The sequence below is a fragment of the Osmia bicornis genome, chromosome 12 (assembly GCF_907164935.1).
Source record: "Osmia bicornis bicornis chromosome 12, iOsmBic2.1, whole genome shotgun sequence".
NCBI lineage: Eukaryota > Metazoa > Arthropoda > Insecta > Hymenoptera > Megachilidae > Osmia > Osmia bicornis.
In genome coordinates, this window is record NC_060227.1 from 2,675,829 (window position 1) to 2,688,937 (window position 13,109).

At 43.5% G+C, this 13,109-nt stretch overlaps 1 long non-coding RNA gene and 1 other non-coding gene across 3 annotated transcripts; both read left to right on the plus strand.

Moving 5' to 3' along the window:
* Positions 1–102: 102 nt before the first annotated feature.
* On the plus strand, positions 103–6,980 carry LOC114873193. 2 transcript variants are annotated; one of them, XR_003788897.2, is made up of 4 exons: positions 103–312; positions 591–996; positions 1,101–1,585; positions 2,200–6,980. It is a non-coding gene; the product is annotated as an uncharacterized LOC114873193 (long non-coding RNA). The 2 variants fall into 2 exon arrangements; XR_003788896.2 differs by having other exon boundaries at positions 1,101–6,980.
* A 3,469-nt stretch (positions 6,981–10,449) lies between these two features.
* Trnam-cau lies at positions 10,450–10,522 on the plus strand. Its single transcript has one exon. It is a non-coding gene; the product is annotated as a tRNA-Met (tRNA).
* The last annotated feature ends 2,587 nt before the right edge of the window (positions 10,523–13,109 follow it).

The window sequence follows — 13,109 nt, forward strand, 5'->3', positions numbered from 1 at the left end:
AATTATTCGTTTTCTATAGTCCGCTACTTTGTCGAAAGGTGTTTCGCAATATTCTTCGATTATCTAAATTATTTTCGTTTTGTATTTCCGTTTCTAGGACGTGTTCGGCAGAAGCCCAGAATCAGAAGTCGATCGAAGGAGCAATTATAGCGAAAAGGAAGGCGCAGAGTATTCGATGGCGGAGGAGTAGCTGGAAGAGATGGCGAGAAACAGGACGAAGAGGAGCCGAAGAAACGGCAGAAGGAGGAGGAAGGTCTGATACACTTTTAATACGGGACCGAAGGAGCCCCCTGCACAGCAGGTGCACCGCAGGTGATTCTGCTTGTCCTTTTCTTACCGTCCAGGCTTCCTCTCACGACTTCTCGACCGGCTTGCACCCTGCGTACGCGATCTCCCACAGTGGTACGCATCTCCTTTTTTTTCCGCGAGCCGCACACACGCCGATCCTTTTTCGATTCTGCCTCCTCCGTCTCCCTTTCGAGGCTCGAAGTGCAAGGGTTCGTTCGATCGCAACGCTTACGAACTGTTGCTTTTCTTTCTCGATCACTGCCAATCGTTTTTTCTTATCGTAACCGTCTATTCTGATCTAGGCTGACAGAAGCGTGGATTACTAACGGAAGAGGCTCGTTATACACCGAGAGACGAACAGAGGAGTCGAGTGGAACGACCCCGAAGGAGTTGGCTGCGACTCAAGTTGTCTGGTGAACGACGCGTGGGAAAGTCGAGGGGCGCCAACCGTTTTCGAGACGGCGACCAGAGACGCTGGGGGTGGATACGTAATTGATACGCTTCGTAGGGCCGCGTTTGAATTTCATTAAGGCCCCTTACTCCGGCACTCGTTCCGCTTCACTGGTCCGTTCAGTCGAACGATCAAGAATCCGCTAACCGGGTTCTCTCGTGACCGGCATTTCGTCTCTCACGACCGAAAGGAGCGTTGCTCTTCGAAGCTTCCCTCGACGATTGGCTTCCTTGAACGTGCAAAAATTACGTGGGAAGGTAGATAGAGTCTACTGTTAACAGAGATCAGAAAAGATCCGTCTACGCTTTTCAGCAATCGACATTTATTCCGTCGCTAATCGCCGTTTCCGTAAACATTTCAGATCGAATCTTTCCGTGGCCGGTTCGAACGTGGACAGGAAAGGTAGAGTCACGATTACTTGCCAGAGGTGGGCGAGAGCTAAATTACCAGAAGTTTTCATTCGCCGCGGCTGACGAGTAGCCCGGTGGAAGAGACACGTGCGTTCGTGAAAAATGTCCGTTGCACGCGAATCGAGCGACGCGGCTGATTGTCGGGACACTGTTCACCTGCTGGCGCGATGAAGAAATTCTGACAAAGAACTTCACAGGTGCCATTCGTTTTCCTTACAATGTTTCACCGAGGTGCCTAAAGCGTACAACTTTATAACCCGTTTACCCGTTTGCCGCGTTGCGCAACCGCGCTCGCCAACAAAACAAAACGTTCCACACCAGGGGCGTTCCTTTTCGTGACTTACCGATCTCCGAGTCGATAAGAAACCGTGTTTTCATCGAATCGACGACACCCCGATCGGTGTTCAAATTGCCAATTACAGTTGGAAATTACAAGGTGAGTTTCCTTTAAAATTTGATGCAATTCGAGGCGTGTTCATTTACAGAGAGAAAGAAATGACCAGTCGATGCGCAGTTATGTTCGAGCGACAACAAATTTTATTTCGCAACATTTGTTGCGGGTCCGAGAGAATGTATCGATGCTGGTTAGCAACGGCGCGCGGCGAACGGAAATCCGGGAAGAATACGAGAAGAAAGGTTGAGGATGCGCGGTGCGGCGAGACGAGGTGGAAGGTGCGGCGTGGCGCGGCGCGTGTGCGTGGCTGTCTACGTTCGTATAGGACAACGTGTCATTAAATCGAGAAAGCACTCGAGCCGCCTGCACTTGCCGTCCAGGAAGAAGCACCTGACGGTTCCAGGACACAGGGTGGATTTTTCAACGGTCGGAAAGGCGTAGACCGAGTTCGAGGGTAGCTTCGACTGGAGGCCCTGTTCGATAGATGATCGATAATGAGACGCAGCTGCTTCTCTTCGCCTTATACGTTCTTCCCCGCTACTTTTCCTATTCTTTTTTTCCTTCCATTCTTCTTCCGGTTTTCAATCGAATTCTCTTCGACACCAGAATCGTTTTCCCTTTTATCGTTGATTAGATTTGCCTAATTAATGTTACAGATTTTTCATGGGCCGAGCGCGATGATCGTTTCCAAGCGAAAAGAGCACGCAGGAGGCAACGTCTCGAAGATCTTCTCGGCCGACTGTTTCTCTTTCTTGGTTTCTCTCGTATGGCATTGTGCTGTCGCGGCCGGAGATGGAGGACGGGGTAAACGCGTGGGCCGAGAGCTTCGTGGGGTGATGGTGGCGCTGAAGAAAACGACGGTTGAAAGTCGCCCGTTTTCTCGTGTGGGACCTTCAGGTGGACGTGAAACTTTTTAGCTCTCCACGGCACTCTCGAAGCCGCTCAGGGTATGCACCTGCTATACACCTGTTGCCCGTTGCTGCTCCTGCTCCTGCTCCTGCTGGCCGCCACGCCGCACCGCGCTGCCCGTTGCCGCGACTTGCAGCTCCCTAGCTCCGTCCGTTAGAAGGAAAATCGCTTTGACCTTCTTTTGGAAGCCGACTAGATACCCTGCTCGTCGATAGAAACATCCTTCAAACGTTCGTCACCAATTTTCCATTCTTTTTCTTCTTAATCCTCTCTGTCGCATCCACGTTCCCTTTTTCTCTTCGAACTAACCACTTGCCTCTGCGCGCACGTAGAGGATTTTTTCGAAAAAAACACAGCTGCACCGCTCTTTTATGGGGGTCCGTTGGCTGAAGCACCCGACGCACCGTGCAGCTTGCCACCTTGTGACACGCGTACTCTCCGCCGATGCTTCGGCTCGACCTTGCCTCTAATTAACCGTCCCGGAATTAGCTCGCGACCGAGAATATTCTTCGTTAAACACGCGATTACCAAGTCGCCCTTTCAATTATTCGGCGAAATTTATTTGGAAACGCGATTAGCCGTTCATAAATGGTGTGTAAAGACGGCTCGTGGCTCGCAAACAGCAGGTAATTAACGTCCTGGCGGAGCAACAAAGCCTTGAGTCTCGATTAAACGAACAGTAACTCTGAAATAATCTAGAGAAAGCGATCTCCGCTTCGAAGGACGAAACAAAGAGGGTTTCGATAGCTGTTACAATTTGTCGAATAAATTTTCAGCGCCTCGCTCGTGTCGCTGTTGAAATTTATGAAAAGACACTTACTTGCAAGAATTGGACTGTTCGTTTCGACTCGTTCAGCGTCCATAAACGTTCGTTCGTAACTAACCGATTATATTAATGGAACCGAAGGATAATGGACACGACTGATAAAACCGACACCCGCTCTCGCGAACATACGAAACGTTCTCGCATATTTTTACTTATCAAAGTTCAATTGAGTTAACGATCGCACCTGTACGTTCCTTTCTCCTCGCTAGAAGCCTCGGTGGATGGCAGCTGGGTCGAACAGGAACACGAGCTCGTGTCGTCGCACACCGTGCAACCTTACGTGTCCGTGTTACCTGTACAGGTGGGAAGAACCGAGTCATCATCCTTCTCCTCCACCGGCTCGCCACATCATACCGTCCTTATCATAAATTTTCTCCCGTTTTCTGACCACCATCGTTTCCATAATCGACCGCCTTATGCGTTAGTCGGTCGGTCAACGAATTAGAATACGGTTAAGCTGCTAGAGTTAGCTCATCGATGAGGATAGCTCAGTCTAGTAGCTGTTTCATAGTAGACTCGACGGTATACCCGGCGAATCCCTCCAGACTAATTACACCGGATTCGTGAATCAAAGAGCAGTGATTGATGGTGGTTGAGCGAGAGGAGCAGCGGCCCTTTAAACTGTCCCGTGTCACACGCCGCTGCTCGATTCAACACTTTTTTACCATCTGTCCCTTGTCGGGCATATGTTGGGGGATAACATCGAAAATGATCCGAAACAGGTAGAACAGCCTCTAAGTTTCCACGCTCGCTGCCCGTCTGTCGGTAGTCACCTGTTGATTTCCTTTAAATCAGAATAATATCACCTTTTACGCGTTTCCACGACTCTCTATCTATTCTATGACGAGGCTTTTCTTCGGAGGAAGCATAAGTAAGGCTATGGGAACGTTGGGTATAGGAAAGGCGGGTAGCCTCGGACATTTTTATATCTTTATTGTTACGTCATATAGAAATATGAATGACATATGACAACTTCTGTGCTTAAAAAACAATTGCAAACCAGTAATTATATGTACGCCAAGCAAATTAGGTCATTATATAAATTTTAGTTTCGCTGAAGGTGAGTTTACAGAGACCATCAAATTTCATTGACGCTTAACCAGAGGTTCTAGTTTATTGCTTGTTGTCTTAAAGTTATTTAAGAAATATGTTTTTTTTGTGATATAATGAATCAGATAGACCCTATATTTATTACCTGAAAGAGAAATTTGATTAAAATTGATTGATTCTATGTTTTCTTTGCATTTTATTCAAGTGTCCGGGGATACCCGCCATTTTTTCGGCCGAGTAAAAACAGAGATTCCAGTTTATTGCTTGTTGTTCTAAAGTTATTTAAGAAATATGTTTCTTTTTAAGATATAATGAATCAAAAAGACCTTATATTTATTACCTGAAAGAGAAATTTGATTAGAATCGATTGATTCTATGTTTTTTTTGCATTTTATTCAAGTGTCCGGGGCTACCCGCCCTTCCCCTATAGGAAAGATTCGTTAGGAAGATTCTGTTCCCTCTGTCTCGAGTGGAACTGAAATTTTTCACTCCTCAGTACCATTATGCTGTGATTCCAACCCTTCCGTTTCCGGTGCGTCAATGAACAAGCAACGCCGATTAAGCGACTGCATAACAGCGCAACCCCCATCGAAGCGAATCGAACTCTCATAGACCGTGGTAGGGTGCATGAAAGCTTACGACTTGATTTATGAACGAAAATCTCGAGTAAACGCTCGTTTCCCCGCTCCGTTGGGCGTGAAATGACTTTGGGCGAGTTCTGCTCGTCGTCGCGACAACGAGCCGGCCGTGCGTGCAGTTCCGGCACCACGACACCGGAAGTGCCGACTCATACACCGTTCGCGTTCACCTCTATCAACCTTTTTATCCCGAATGCACGAAATCAATTCAGTTTCCCTAGTTGCTCCCGGAAACTCAAGATTTGCTTCCTTATTTACGTATTTTTACTTTGAAATCGTTCACGTTCGTTATGATGTACGTCGTTGACGAGATAGCTGTGAACCATTTAACCAGATCGAAGATTGTTTTATAAATAATACTTTTATTGCGGACGAAACGTCTCGTGCCTCTCGTTATCCTCCTTTTTATCGCGGAAACCTCGACGAAAGGAGGACAGAAACGATTACCAACGATGGTAAATTGTCGCGTCTATCGTGAGTTTTTAAAAAAAAAAGATACTGCAGGAAAATATTCGAAAGATCCGAAAGGGAGAAGAGAAATATCTGGTGCTGTCACCCACGCGATTTATGCTAATTAACCTCGACTTCGCGGATCTTTCTCCAAAGATACCACGACACATTCTTCGCGAAGGCTTTACTTTTGTCTTTGATCCTCTTCTTCGTCCTCTACCCTTATCGATTCCAGATTCCAGATCATTTTTTTTTTTCATGTTATATCGTGGACAGACTTTCGTTGCCGATCAAGAGTCGCCGCTAAGAATAAATCCGTCGATGACCTTAACTAGAGACACGTCTGGGAATTCATTTTTTTTCTCTGCCCTCTGTTATCGAATATCTGACATTTTTAATCGGTTGCCTGCGACAAAAAAAGGCATTAACGATACGAGGTTACTCTAATTAGCGTGAATCGAGATTTAATTCGCGCTTCTGTGAAGAATAACGCTTCTTCGAATGTTGAAACTCCCACCCCCGATCGTTCTACGGCTGTTACTGTTTATAATATAAATTTATCAGTAGCTGTTGTTTATCGGCGGGGACAGACGGGTCAGCTTGTCCGAGAATGAGACACGAGCGATCCACGCACACGCGGCACGGAGCGCAGCTGTGCGCAAAATTGATGGCGCACCGCCCGCTCCTTTGCAATTTCTACGTAACTCGCGCTAGTTATTACTGGATGCCGCGATAAAAACTCGGCGAGGCAGAAAAATGAAAATAATGAAAAAAGAAAGAAAGAAAAAGGTGAAATGATAAACGGACGTTCGATACCCCCGAACGATCGACGCGGGTCGTGCACAGTAACGTAAATAGTCGGATAATACCATCCTTTCAGATTTACACTATGAACATTCATGCAAATCAACGTAGCTCGTTGTGAAGGAGAATACTTGGTCCACAGATTTGAACAGTGATAAGGAAATAGATAAATACAGAAGAGACGACAAAAATATTTGCATAGAAAGGTTGAAACAACCTTTCAAAAATGAGTTATGTGCGTGTGCAAGATTAAGTTTGTGTAAATTATGTAATTAAATTGTAAAATGTAGCTGCGAAATTCAAATCGTCAGGAGATACGTTCGAAGCGTGACTCAAATGTGTTATATTTGGTTTTGGTAAATTACTAATTTTAAGTTGGACGTCAGGTGTGACGAATCGATGCGATATCTGCTCGCATTACGATTTTAATGGCCGGTCTAATTAACGTCATGGAACGGGTGGTTAAACAAACGGAACGAAACGACCGGCCTTTATCGTGACGATGAAAAGAGAGTGAGTTTTCTTTATGCCCTCTCAGAGTTCAAAGGTTCGACTGATAATACGTTCACTCGCCCGACATCTTCGTTTTAATAGATAAGAAATCTGCTTCGTTTATTTATGTTTGAAGTAAAGCCGCGTGTGTTCAATGCTTTTACAGTATTATCACACTTCCTTTTACGCGAGTCACTCGAGTTCGATCAGTCGAGTTCCTTCAATTATAATTTCAATACATTTTCTGGTTTGATGTTCATTTTAATTGTTATGGTTTCAGTTGGTTTTATAATTTTAAATAAACAATGCAAAACACGAGGAACCACATGATTGATTCGCCCATTACATCCTCCATAAAATCATTAGAATAAAGAAAAAGAATAATTCAAATTTCTAAATCAAAACGCTAATCACAAGTTAATTGCAAAATTAAATTTAAAAGTAGTTCCAAATTCGATCATGGTGTCGCCAGTTTACATAGCACCGAAGTCGTGATCGATAAGTCGTCGATTAGTTTCCGCTGTTTTTGAAAAGATGGCGCAAACATCGACCAATGGTGATTTTAATAAATATATATCTTGTCGGTGCGCAGATAGTCGACGGGATCTCTGACACCATAAGATATTTTGTCGGTGCATAGAGAGAGTCATGGGGTTCCTGACACCCCGAGATGATATGTCGGTGTGCAGAGATAGCTATTGGCGCTTCGGGATCTATGGCATCCCGGATGCTATATTATTGATATGCAATGACAGTCATCGGCGTTAAGGGGTCCTTAATACCCCAATATGATATCAGGTGGGCACGCAGAGGGCGTCATTGGCACAGCGGAGTCCCTAACACCCCTGGATAATATCAGGTCTGTATGAGGAGGGCACAACCAGTATAATTTTTTTCCTGAGTTTATTTAAGTTACTTCATTTATTTTTTTTAGCTTATTAAATAAGCTCATCGAAGAGGAATAACATTTATGATTATATCCCTCATCTGGGTCTCAGCAGAGGACCTCATTTATTTTACTTTTTCCAGTTGTCTGTATAATTTTATCACTCATTATAGGCCAAGGCCATCACTGCATTCCTTACATCCCTGCATTCTTTCCATCCCAGCACTCCTTACGTCCCTGCATTCCTTACATTCCTACATTCTTTCCATCCCAGCACTCCTTACATCCCTGCATTCCTTACATTCCTGCAACCCTTATAATAACTATATTACAAAGACTGTTTCGAGTAAAGGTAAGTAAAGGTAAGTTAATTTTTCGCAAGAAATTTTGCAAAATTTAGTTCCTTTTTTCGCCACCAGAGGGCGCTGATTCGACGTCGACATTATAGTTCACATTTTTGCCGCCAGAGGGCCAGAAATTGAGCAAGATATAGTTCCCTTTTTCGCCGCCAGAGTGCGCTGATTCGACATCGAACTTTTAGTTCAAATTTTTGCCGCTAGAGGGCGCTATTTTCTCGAGAATTCCGCGAAAATTTCGAAAAAACAGCGCCCCCTAGCGGCAAAAATGTGAACTAAAATTTCGATGTCGAATAAGCGCCTTCTGGTGGCGAAAAAGGGAACTAAATCATGCTCAATTTCTGGCCCTCTGGCGATAAAAATGTGAACTAAAATTTCGATGTCGAATCAGCGCCCTCTGGTGGCGAAAAATGGAACTAAATTTGTATAAAATTGCAGGCTCTTTAGCCGGAAAAATTTCAACTCAATTTCAGGGAGGTGCTGGGATGTATGGAATGCGGGAATATAAGTGATACAACGATGTAAAGGATACAGGCATGTAAGGGAGGCAGAGATGTAAGGGATGAAGCGATGTAAGTAATGTAGGGATGAAGAGAATGTAGGGATGAAAAGAATGGAGGGATGAAAACGATGTACGAATGAAAACAATGTAGGGATGAAAGGAATGTAGGGATGTAAGGGATGGAGCGATGTAAGGAATGTAGGGACGCAAAAATTGTAGTGATGTAAGGGATGAAGCGATGTAAGGAATGCAGGGATGAAAACAATGTAGGGATGAAAAAAACGTAGGGATGAAAAGAATGTGGGGATATAATGGTATGGATTTAAGGGGTGAAAGGACGTAATGAATGTATGGATGAAAAGAATGCAGGGATGTAAGGGATGCAGGGATGTAAGGGATACTGAGATGGCCTTGGCCTATAATGAGGGATAAAATTATATAAATAACTGGAAAAAGTAAAATAAATGGGATCGTCGGCTGAGACCCAGAAGAGGGGTATAATCATAACTCTTATACCCCTTCGATGAGCTTATTTAATAAGCAAAAAAAAAAAATGATATAAATTAAATAAACTCTGGAAAAAAATTATACTGGTCGTGCCCTCTTCATACGGACCTGATATTATCCAGGGGTGTTAGGGACCCCGCTGCGCTAATGACGCCCTCTGTGTACCGACCTGATATCATATTGGGGTGACAGGAACTCCGAAGCAGCGATGACACTGTTTGCATACCAACATTTCGGCACCCGGGGTGTCAGGGACCCCGAAGAACAGATGACACTCTCTTTCCTGATACTACGGTATTTGGGGTATCAGAGACCCCCGGGTACCGGTGACGCATACCGATGTTATACCACCGGGGTGTCAGGGACCCCAAGCAACTAGCGAAATATAAGACCTAAACACAAACAAATCGTGAAACTCCCTTGTTCGAGGTAGTGACGGGTACGACCGAATCTGTAGCGCATGCACACTACAATTATTTATTATAAAACACACTTGTAAGTAGTTAAGAAATTATTCACTCACAAACAACGAAAATGATATATTTGTATCTTTACGCTTTATATAGATAAGATAAGATAAGGAAGAAATAAGGAAAGATTACTCCTTGTTAATAAGTTTTTATTGAGATATCTGACCATTGAATTTTAATAAACAAATTAAGAGGAATTTTTTGTAGTATAATATCTTTGTAAACAGATTGTTTACTATTTTATTATCTTCTAGACAATAGACAACAAATTTCTGCTTTTTGATTTGCGATAAAGAAGGAAGGTGGTATAGTTGTATTAGCGCCATCTATACAATAACAGCTCAAACTATTCAATAATTTACCGATCGATTTCTTTTTGTTTTTTAATAAACACCTAAGGCCACTCTTGGGCCTGTGTGTGTTTCTCTTTATTATGAACATATAAAATTTTACAAATATAAGTGTTATTTGTATACCTAAGCTACTTACCAATCGATTTTCTAACCAGGTGTATACTGGCGCTCTCTATCGTAAAGACGCGAAAGCTACTTACCGACATGTCATACGGTAATCGGTAAATTGTTGAATAGTTTCCGCCGTTTTTGTATAGGTGGCGTTGGTATCAAATTTTGAAAGTATCTAATTTCTGTCTTTTTAAAATACAATTTATTAATACAAGTTCGTCAAACAATTATTTTATTAATTTTCCAGTCTTGTTGTAATTTTCACTGATTTCTAAATAAATAGAATCAAAGGAAGTCAAAATTGTATCTTTGCAGTTATGAGTGCGAGGTGTGCTAAAAGAGATATTGATAAAACAAGCACGACTATCATACTACTGTTCTCAGAAATAGTGTGAAAGTGGTCGCATGAAACCATTTATTCAAATACGGTGCAAAGTACTCAATAACTTACTTTCCGAGATTTTGAAATTAAGTAAACTGCTGTTACAATTTACTTAAGAAATAAATGAATTTGATTCCGGAAGTGCACGGAAAAGGAAGCGGAACTTCGAAGTCTCGGTAGCGCAGTAGGCAGCGCGTAAGTCTCATAATCTTAAGGTCGTGAGTTCGATCCTCACCCGGGACAAATTTTTTTTCTTTTTTTTTTAATAATTAACACAATTATTATTATATTACAAATTAAATGATCTAAAATGATTAAATATAGAACATAATACTTAAAGGTAAAATTTTTAGACAGACTAAATTGTTCTTAATGAAAGTAGATCGCAAACAGAAGAATCTGAAATAAAAAATGCCCATAAAAAAGAAAGAAAGAAAGAACTGTACGACTTTACAGAACAAGAAAGAGAAGAAAAGACAATTATGTAAATGCAACGCTCGCCGGAGGGACTTGAAGATTCTTGGAATTGAAATGTGGAAGTTAAAACGAGTTGTGAATTGTTTGCTGCCCTTTAGCGATACCACAATTTGCAAGCAAACAGCCCATTAAGTTGAAGGTGCCATAGCAGGCTACCTTTCAACCGTGGATAGGTGTTGCGACCCTATCGTCGAAATAAATCCACGTCGAAAAATGACGCGCGCTTTCGCGATACACAAACAGCTCATTTCTCCGGACAACGCAATAAAATAAATATCTTTCATTCTCAATCTTAAACTCTTTTGTGCATAAACTTGAAATTCAAAGCGAGTAATGTTGAACGACAGAGTTATTGATGGATGATTCTTCGGCTATGTTCGCGCTTATCGTATTTTCAGGGTGATTATACGTCGGTAGATATCAGAAAATGAGAGAAAAGGAAAGAGAAGGTTTCAGAGAAACGGAGGAAACGATAGATCCGCGTTTTCGCCTGTTATTTTATACAACCGTCCCGCCTATGCATCCGTTACGTATAAATGCAGAGACGCGGCCCGGTTTGCAGGTGCACAGCAGGCTCGTTGCAAGCGCGGTTGATTCCGCGTTGATTCAGCTCGTATTCAGTGCATCGAGTCCCGCGATGAAAAGGCGTTCCGCTTTCTGAATATATTCCAATTAAAAAGTCGGAGCTTCGTTACACTCGGCCCTGCCCTCGTGTACCCTGCACCCTGCACCTTGCACCCTCTACCCTTGCCACGTCCCATCCTACTCTCCCTCCTCTTTTCTCTCCGGATCCGGTATCTTTCTCTTTCCCTACACCCTTGCTTCTCACCGTACATACCATCTTTTCCCTCTACAGTCTACAGCTACCCTCGCCTCTTCCATGGCTCCTTTTACTTCTGCCTTCCACCAACCGAGCCGCAATCCCTTTTTCGCTACTCCCGTGCAGTCAGCCATCGCTACATCCCTTCTCCTCTTCCGCGCTTTCTCCAGCAATTACTCCGCCGCTTTTTTCTTCTCTCTAAAGAATTAGAAATGCCGAGATCCGTTCGTTTTCTTCGTCACTCTACTCCATTTTTCGACCAGTTGCTCCTCCTCGCGATCCTAGCTTCACGGATTGATTTATGATCTCCGCATCAGTGATTATCGCTGATCTAATCTAAACAAATTGCATCGTACAGTGCAAAATAGTAGACACCGTTCTGCGGTACACAAAGGGTTAAATCGCAGCGTTACAGAGAGAAATAGACATCCTACAGCGAAATCATTAATCGTCAATGAAAACGAGCGGATTACAAAACACACAGGTATCCCGTAGGGATGGTGAAAACGATTTCGAAGGATCGCTGAGCCGACCACGTTGGTACACGGAGATGACCCCCCGTCAAGTATTTAACGACTCGACTCACTTCTCGGAGGGTAAGAGTAAGAGAGGCGCATCGTAAATTGAAGAGGGATAAGAAGCGCGTGTCCAAGTGCCAACACGACTTACGCACGTATGCACGCGCCTCCGCGGCTTGTTCGCTCGACAATACGCACGTGGCCTGAGTACACGCGACGCCACTTCTCTCCCAGCATCTCGTTCCAATTCCTCTATCATTCTTCGCCTCCTATCCACCGCGGGGATCCTAGATCCACCGCCGGATCATTCACGAATAAACTATGCTCGTTTACACCGATTGTCGTGCGCTCGAGCATGTAAGTATGCATACTGCACCTTTGTGCAATCCGCGTTGCAAGTTTATTACGTACAGAAGCATCGTTATCTGTACCTTCTTTCATTATCGCGTTACATTGATTTCTATTAAACAAATCATTTGAAATCATTTCGAACGTGCCTAGTTTCCTTTTGAAGGGTAGTCGACTGGTCGACTTTAACATGGGTTAAAGAACGAAATTAGAAGGGAACGGGTAAAGAAACGAACGTCACCGAGCACAATACGAGGCACAGAAGATTATTACGAATAAAATGCGATTCATTATGTCGGCGTAATTACGCGTGATGGATTCCAGGTCGCCAACACATTGAGAACGAAGAGAATAAGAGATAAAGAAGAACGCGGAGAGGAAGGGTAGCAAGAATTTTTCCTTCACTCGCGTGATTTCACGCTCGGCAAAACGTGTCTGTCCTTTTTATTATTCGAGGACCACAGGCACCGAGAGTCTTCCCGGTTTATTTCATCCCGAATGAACCCGAAAGGAGCGTCTCTCATTCTGGCATCCCTCTTTTCTCTTTTCTTTTTTTTTTTTTTTTTTATCGCTGACTCGACGTCGTCGACCAACAATTTCTTCTTCTCAAACAAAATATACCTCTCCACCGGGTCTTTTTAACTTTCCACGCATCTTTTCCTCCCAT